The sequence below is a fragment of the Centruroides sculpturatus genome, unplaced genomic scaffold (genome assembly GCF_000671375.1).
Source record: "Centruroides sculpturatus isolate CEXI.00-Female unplaced genomic scaffold, Cexi_2.0 scaffold170, whole genome shotgun sequence".
NCBI lineage: Eukaryota > Metazoa > Arthropoda > Arachnida > Scorpiones > Buthidae > Centruroides > Centruroides sculpturatus.
Genome location: NW_019384413.1, coordinates 415751 through 424401, shown reverse-complemented (window position 1 = coordinate 424401; position 8651 = coordinate 415751). Strand labels below are relative to the sequence as shown.

General features: G+C 30.1%; 1 protein-coding gene across 1 annotated transcript in view; it reads left to right on the top strand.

The window, feature by feature from the left end:
• Positions 1 to 8651, top strand: part of LOC111619072 (succinyl-CoA:3-ketoacid coenzyme A transferase 1, mitochondrial-like) — a 160486-nt gene that overhangs the window by 122891 nt on the left and 28944 nt on the right. The window lies entirely within an intron of this gene.

Sequence of the window (8651 nt, the reverse complement as noted above, 5' to 3'; positions counted from 1 at the left end):
ATCTGTTTTTGTTATTTGTGATTTATAATTAATTTATATTGTTAATTATTTATAAATTTAAATAATAATAAATCTTAGTTTTATTATTATTATTATTATTTACCAGTTTTTTTTAATTTTAAATAATACTTAAAGCCAAACAAATAAAATCTGTGTATGTTAATTACTTTATTTTCAGCTTGTTCAATTATTATAATTAAATCTAATATTCTGATAGAGAAGTGTCATTTTTCAGGATAAATTATCTTTCTTTCATCCACTTTCTTCGTGTTAATCCAATAGTAATTGTGGAAGTGTGATTGAATGCTTGTTGTTTAATACATTGTGTTGTCTTTTAGCTTCATTGCTAAAAATTACATAAAACTTCCAACATACTTCTTGTTAGAGTTTAATTTTTTCTCTTTAAATTTGATTTTGTATGCTCCTGATTTTTAATTCATTAATATTTTTCACTTTTATTATTTTAAGCTCTGTTTTTTACTTTACAAAATTTATCATTTTTGGGGCAGTTTATTTGTATTATTTATTTATTATAATTATTTACTTTTTAATTGTAATTCGGTTTAATTTAACTTGAAACTTTTTAAATAATTTATTTATTTTTGTGGCAATGCTTATAAAAATTAAATCTTAGTTCAATTTGAAAAGTTTTAAATGTTTAACCAATCAAATATAGAATAAATATGTTTATTATGTGATATCTTTATATAGTAGCATAATTTCCCTCCTAAAATTCATTGGATTATTTGTTAAAAACCTTCTGACTTTGACGGTGTGGATTATACACTACCCTGTGTAATTTTTCCACATTAAAAAATCACCCTAAAATCATTTTACTTTGTTATGAAGTCTTAATACGGTAAAACATAATAGGATGTCTTATTGTTGTTTATATATCAGGTTACACATCTGTTAGCCCTTCAGTAAACATCTCCAAGCTGAAAGTAAGTTTAAAATGTGTTTTAAGTTTTAGCTTAGATAATCAATAATGGTTAAAGCACCTGACCTAACATCTCAGTGAAGAAGACAGAATCGTTCATGATATGACAAGATTTATTTTCTTCATTGTTAATATGGAGGAAATTTGCTCCAGTGATGAATCCAGAAAGTTCTTACGGCAGTGCAATTTAATTATGGTATTTTATTAATAGAAAGATTCACAAAACACAGGAAGATAAACATGTTCAAAGCAATCAAAAAATCATACTAAAGGAGTATGATTTTACAATCTTTGTATTGAATTAATTTTATTTTTGTTATTAATTTTTATTTATTTAATTTATTATGAATTCACTTCGATAAATTTGAGATAATCTTGGACCAAGCAGCTACACAGAAAATTACTTTCAATTTTGATTTTTGGGTAAATTTTTTGCAACTCTATTGCTATGATTTTTAGACGTTTGACTATTGTACATTTTTAGGAATGCATTATTAAGAACAGTTAATTATCTCTATTTATTATTTAATTATACATAACAATATCATCATCCTTAAAAATATAATATTAGCACGATAAGTTTCTATCTAACTTTTAAAATTACCGACACCAATAAATAACATATTAACATTCTCTTGTAATTTTGGATGAGTAAGTTTAATACATTATTTATTTAATGCTAAATAAATATTAAACATGAAATTACTAAATAAAAATCAACTAGTTATCAAATATTTAAATTTATTTTAATTTTAAAAATTTTAATAAAGTCTTTACATAAATTCCAATTAAATTGTTAATCAAAAATTATACTAATTTTTCTTTTAAAAGTTTTTAAGCTTAAAAATTAATCCCTTTAATTAATAATAATTTTCTTTATAAAATCAAAATTAAAACTATTTTACATAAAACATAATTATTGAAAACAAGCTGTTTATTTAGTTAATAGAAATTTAAATTAATTTATTTTGAAATGCTTATGTAGACTTAACTGAAATATCATTATATATATTAGGTTAGTCCTGTTGAAGGGGTCTAGTTATATAGTTTAATGATTAACAATAAAATTTTTCTGTATAGACATTACTCTATTGATATTACATTGTTAAAAATTTAATATTCTCATGAAAAAATTATAAATATACATTTTAATTTTCAATAAATTTGCTAGTTATTTTCTGTAATCCTGAATTTGTTGAAGAGTTGGTTATTTTTAGTAAATCATAATTGATATGTATTTGATTTAATTTGTTACACTTATATTTAAAGTGATCCAAAGAGAATTCAGTTTTGTTGTACATAAACAGTTTTGATTAAAAAATTTAATGTAGACTTCCTTTACGTGTAATGACTCTTTGTTTATATGCAGTTGTGCAACTCGTCTTTTAATATTTAGCAACTGCTGGTTGAAAGATGTGTGACTGATAACTAGAAGTCCCATAACTTGCTATTCTCCCTGAATGATATTTAGATTTAATTAGTGACTTTCAATCTAATTCTACAGAATGTTAAATTGCAGAATTAATTATTAACTCACAGTTCAATGATTTTCTAAAAGAATCATTTAACTTCCAAACTGATGAATTAAAGTTATTTACATAAGAATAATTTAATTTAGTTGTGCAATAAATTAAAGTGAAGTTTTAAGTTTCATGTTTTTAAGCTTCACAGCTCAATTATTGTACCAATAATATACTATGCAAGCCCTATTTGGGATTTAGACTCTGTATATAAACTAAAAATTCCTTATAGTATTTATACAAAGAGTATTTTCTGTTTTAAAGAATGATGCCGGGATAAGTACTAAGAAGCGAAAGTGATAGAAAATGGTGATAGAATATTTCCCTTCTGTTTAAAAAGGCTAATTAAGTTTTTTTTTTAACATCTATAAATAAACTGTGATAAAAACTCTATGATTTATATCAAGCAATGAAAAGTAAAATAATCAAAGATAGCTCTAATATTTGCCATAATAAACTAATAATTTTGTAAAGTAAGAATCAAATTTATCATTCCAGGGAAATATAATGCCTAAATATTCTGTTTCCATAGTTATTACCTTAATTAAATGATCATTTATATAAAACTTTGTTTCCTTTTTAGAAATGTCATAATTGTTTTGGAATTTAACATTTAATTCTTAAATGGCTACTTTTTATGGAAGCCGACATTTTTATTTTTGGCTTAATCAGGCCATCTTCAGTTCATAATATAACTTTTGTACAAACTTCTTTACATTCTGATAAATACATCAGCTAAATACATTATAGAATGTTTTTATTTGAAAGCACATTCTGAAATGTATTATGGATGTTCTTTAGTTTTAAAAAGTTGTATAAAGTTCCAGAGCATAGGCTCAATGATTTTATATATTTAAAAATTTCAAGAATATTAAAATTTTAAGCAATTTGTAAACGAAGATTTTCATAGATTAAAATGAGATATAATATAAGTAAAATACAAACTATAATAAAATAAAACAGAATAAAGTTACATGTTGTGGTGATTATAATAAAATTGGTATTATATAATATGATCTACTTATGATTGATTTATTATGTAAATAAAACTATCCCTTTCTTCTGTGTTTATTGCATTCCTTGCTTGATTCTAGTTATAAGTCTTTCAAGGCTTTAGTCTATCAAGGCCAGCTTTCCAACTATTTTGAAAAGTAGCTGTGTCTTAATTATGATGATAATATACTTTAAAAGGCAACTTAATATATATTTGTAAGTTTTAAGATGGATTCATTCTTTTAGAAGGAGAGGTTTGCTCCAAAATATCTTCATATTCTTTTCCCAGGCCCATTTCATTAAGGATGTTATGTTTTTGTTTCTTATGCAGCTGATTTAAAGTTTTCTGTAACTCTTTTTATTAACTGATTTTCATGTAGATCCCATGCAATATGAGTGATGATTATTTATTGTGACATTGTGACAATGCTGGGCTGTAACTTTTAATCTTTAAATTATCCAATATGTGTAAAACATTATTTAGACTTAGTCTTATATGCTTTATATAGATATGTTTTGAAATTAAAAAAAAATTACTATAATGCAGAAAAATACTGTATTTTTGCAATAAATGAGAGGACTTTTGAGTATTTCAAAAAAGTCTGTAGATGACCTTGACTTATTTTTTAAAATTCAGCACATTTTTAATTGTCCATTGTGTAATTGAATGTGCATAAGTATAAAACATTAAGTACTTCTTTTAGTTTCCAAAATCACTTACAGTCAAGGAGTAAGGAGAGAATGTAAGGAGTGAAAAAAATAATCATATCATATTTTTATATTTTTAAACATTTATTTTATAATAATAAAAGCAATAAATAATTTAAAATATATGTACTCCACCTCAAATTAGTAGTAGCTTGCCCCTGTACCAGAGGTGTAGCTACTGTGGAGCAGTTGGAGCAAACTGCCCAGATGCATGTATCATGAGGGTGCCAAGTTAGAAAGAGCGAACTTGTAAAAACATTTGTAAAAAAGTTTTTGAATTTAATAATCAATCAATTAACTATTAGACTTGAATCCGTTTGACAATTATGTACACTTTTTAAGTGCTTATTGCTTCTGTATCTTGTCACATTATCTGATAAAAATATTCTGGAAGAATCAGAATTGTTACAATCGGCATATCCCTCCGACATTTTGCCTAATTTTGGACCTCAACTGTTTCAATTTAAAATGTGTTTTTATACTCAGGTAAAAAAAATTTACTTCTATACATGAAGTTACTGAACTACTATTAATTCACACTGCAGCCTCAAGTAGCTTCTCTGACATTATTACAACATACCTCATTTTTTTTAACTATACCAGCAATGACAGTGACAGCAGAATGAAGTTTTTCAAAACTAAAATTAATCAAAACTTATTTAATAAGCAGCATGTTACAACACTGTCTTAGCTCTGGCTACTACTGTATATTAATTGAAAAAACAATAGCTTGTCAACTTGATCTGGAGAAAGTGATGGACCGATTTGCAAATGAAAAAGTGATAAAACAATTTTGAAGTTTTTTTTATGTATTATTATGTATTTGTTATGAAACAAATCTTGCATACATTTTGTCAATACACTTTATATAATATGTAGTAAATATTATTAGGTACTCCGTATTTAAAGAATTACATTTTGTTTTATTATTTTTGTATTTATTAAATTGAATATCTTATTGTTGAAATGTCTTGAATCTCAAATAAATTGTTATTAAATAAGGCTTTAAATCGAAATAATTAGATATATGTTTTTAAATTAAATGTTCTAAATAAATTTTGTGAGACCTCTTCCGAGGAACAAGGGAGGTACTGATTCTACATACTCCAGGGCACTGAATATGTAGCTATGCCACTGCCCTGTACATAATACTTTTCTTGTTAGCAATAGAGTCATGTTAGGAAAAATTCTTTTCAGGGGAAAATTTTTGAATTGAAATAACATGACTTCTGGTTTGCATAGTTTGTATATAATTAATTAGGGTCCCTTGCTCCTAAGCTTTCCATGTCTGGTCTCGGCTTTCATCTGTCTAACTCCATTCTCGAGATTAAAGAAGGACAGATAGACAGCGGATGACAGTGGGAATTTATAGGTCAATTTTTTCAAATTGCAGTCCAAAAAGTATTATTACCTCTGGATAGCCTGATCACATTTATTCCTGCTTTCATTCAATAATATATTGGTTTGGTCCCTGTCATTTTTAGTATGCTATTATTATTGATTTCCTTCTAACTCCTAATGTATATGTTTTCTTATTAATGTATTTTGCTGCTAATGCTACAACTGATTTGACTGCAACTATGCTGATTTTTTTTGTTTTGTTGATTTCATTTGTCCTTCATTTTCTGTAAGATTGCTTTGAAAATACTGTCCACTTCTCTCAGAAATCCATATCTGCATACTGATTCTTTAAAATTTTGTAATTCTATATTTCCATACTTTATCGATGTTGAGTGAGTTATTGCACTTCCAATTAAGGCTCTTATACAGTAGCTGCTAACTTATGGGCTATTGTGTTATCTAGTGTCCATTGAATGTATGATTCTATAATTGTTTCTTTGTGGAAAACTGAAGTGCTGGGTTTTGTTCTCTTTCCCTGTAAATTGTTATATTAAGAAAGTTAATGTTAATTACATTGCTGTTTGTTAATTTAAGTTGTATTCTTACTTAGTTGTTGTTAATGTGTTAATGAATTATTTTGCTTTTCCTTTGCCACTCCACACTATAAGTATGTCATCAATGTATGTTGCAATTAGTTTAATACCATTTAAGTATTCTTCTATACAAGGAGTTTCTGCCCATTTCAGAATGATTTCTGCAATATCTCTTGACATAGGGATTCCATAGGAATTTCTCTGTTTTGTTGGTAATATTTGCCTTCCCAAGTAAAGCATGAATAGTTTAGCATCAAATTAATGAAGTAACTATTATTCTGTATTTCTCCAAGGAATCTTGCTATTTAAACAAATAGTCACTGGTAGTGCTATGGTAGGTGGTATAAGTATGGATGGAAACAGGTTTTCATAATCAAGGGTGGTAAATTATGAGGATCATTCAAAAAGAAACGAGCCGGAGGCCTAGAAACAGAAACCTTTATCTGAATGTCAGAAGTATTGGCTCTGGTTGTTGAGGCATGTGTCCCACTGTGACACAAGGCAGTGAATGGCTGTCTTTTAAAAGTCCCGGGGCTGCATTGTCAACCAGTTCCAAATGTACTGCTGGATGTCGTCATCTAAGGTGAATCGTTTGCCCTCAGAGCCTTCTTTAGAGGACCAAAAATGGCGTAATCGCAGGGAGAGAGGTCTGGACTGCATGGAGGGTGACCGAGGAACTTCCACTTGAATTTCTGGCCTGGCATTGTCGTGGATCACAGGTGAGCTGCCCTGGTCGTTTCGATTTGATTGCTTGGCGAAAGGTGGTCAAGGTTTGTGAATAATGCTGGGCATTCACTGTTGTCCCGTGCTGCAGGAAGTTGATAAGAAAGGGACCGTTTTGGTCAAAGAAGAATGTGAGCATAACCTTTCCTGCACTTGTGTGGATGCCTTGGATTTTTTTGGTGGTGGTGACCCTGGATGCTTCCACTGGAGACTTTGTCGTTTCGATTCAGGTTCAAAGTGATGACACCATGACTCATCTCCAGCCACCACTCGTGACAGGAACTCATTCCCTTCCTGGGCATAGTGCTCCAGATGGTCAAGACAGTGGGCCATTTGACATGCTTCCTGTTGTAGTTGAAGACTGTGGGTCACCCATTGGGCACACACTTTGCTCCAGTTCAATCTTTCCCTCATGATGGTGTGAACACTTCTGACTCTCAATCTGACCTCGGCGGCAATGGCTTGTACCATCATTCAGCGGTCCTGGGTAACGACTTTATCAACCAGCTGGACAATGTCATCGGTAATGTGGTGTGGTGTTCCTGACCGTGCATCATCGGATAACAACACTCGCCCTTCCCTGAAGTGCTTGTGCCACGCCTTGACCCTTGCAAGGGACATGCAGTGTTCACCAAACACTTGTGACATTCTTCGATGAATGTCCGTTCCCCCCTACTCCTTCCACTGTCAGAAAATGAACACCTCTTTGCTCTTCTTTTGACGCCTCCATTTCACTATTTCACTGTTTTACAACACTACTGACTGCGGTGGACAATTGATGTATGCTTCTGCTAGCTTTCTAGTCATGTGGTATGCACCCGTGACCCTCTAGCGGTGGGCTGTGATCTTCTGTGCTGTTGTCAGAACCACACATTTTTACACATGCAACAATATTACAATTCTGTCATTGGTTTTCACATTCCAGCCTCTGGTTCATTTCTGGTTCATTTCAGGTTGGTATATATTTCTTTAAGAACATTAATAATATCTAAACTACTGCTAACCAAGCATTGAGCTTTAAATATTCTTTTTCCATGCTTATGATTGAGAATATGATTTATCTATTACTGTTTAGTGGCCAATTAGACTTGTGTGCTTTTACTGTTCCAAATAATCTGTGCTACAATTCTTGATGACTTCTTTGATTTTAAGAAATGGGAAAGATTTTTGTCGGATAAAATTATATTACAAAATTATTTATTTCTGTTATCTTTTTTATTTAACTTCAATGTGAGATAAATTATTCATATCAGATTGTGACTACAATAATACACATTTTTATTCTTAAAACTGGTAATATATAATATTACCACTAAAAACTGGTTATACTTGAATTAAAAACTCTAAAAACCTATAATCCAGCAATTTTTTAATACATGCAAATGTTTTCATCTGTGTTGAATGGGCAACATCAAGCAAACTAATCCCCAGCTGTTGAAACAATGTGGGATTGCTGTCCATGTGTGCAGAGGGAACTATATCCTCACCCTCCCCTTTCTCTCATAAGATGAGAGAAAGGGGAGGGTGAGGATATAGTTTGAAGAGAGACTTCCACACTGTAGGGACAGAGTCAACATCGCAAAAATTAATTGTGGTGTTATTGCGGGTGGCTATATATATTTCCACCTGCTTAAGATGTTTGAGAAAGGATTGCCTGGAAGAGCTATAAAAAAGGCATGCACTGCTGAATTCCACATCAATGTTAGGGTTGGAGGCATTATTTATGCCTCCACATCTGATAGCCAATGCAGTATTGGCCAATTCTTTTATGATGGAAGTCTGACGTTCCTTGAGGCGGGTATTTAAAGGGCGCATTGTAGCACCTATGTATTC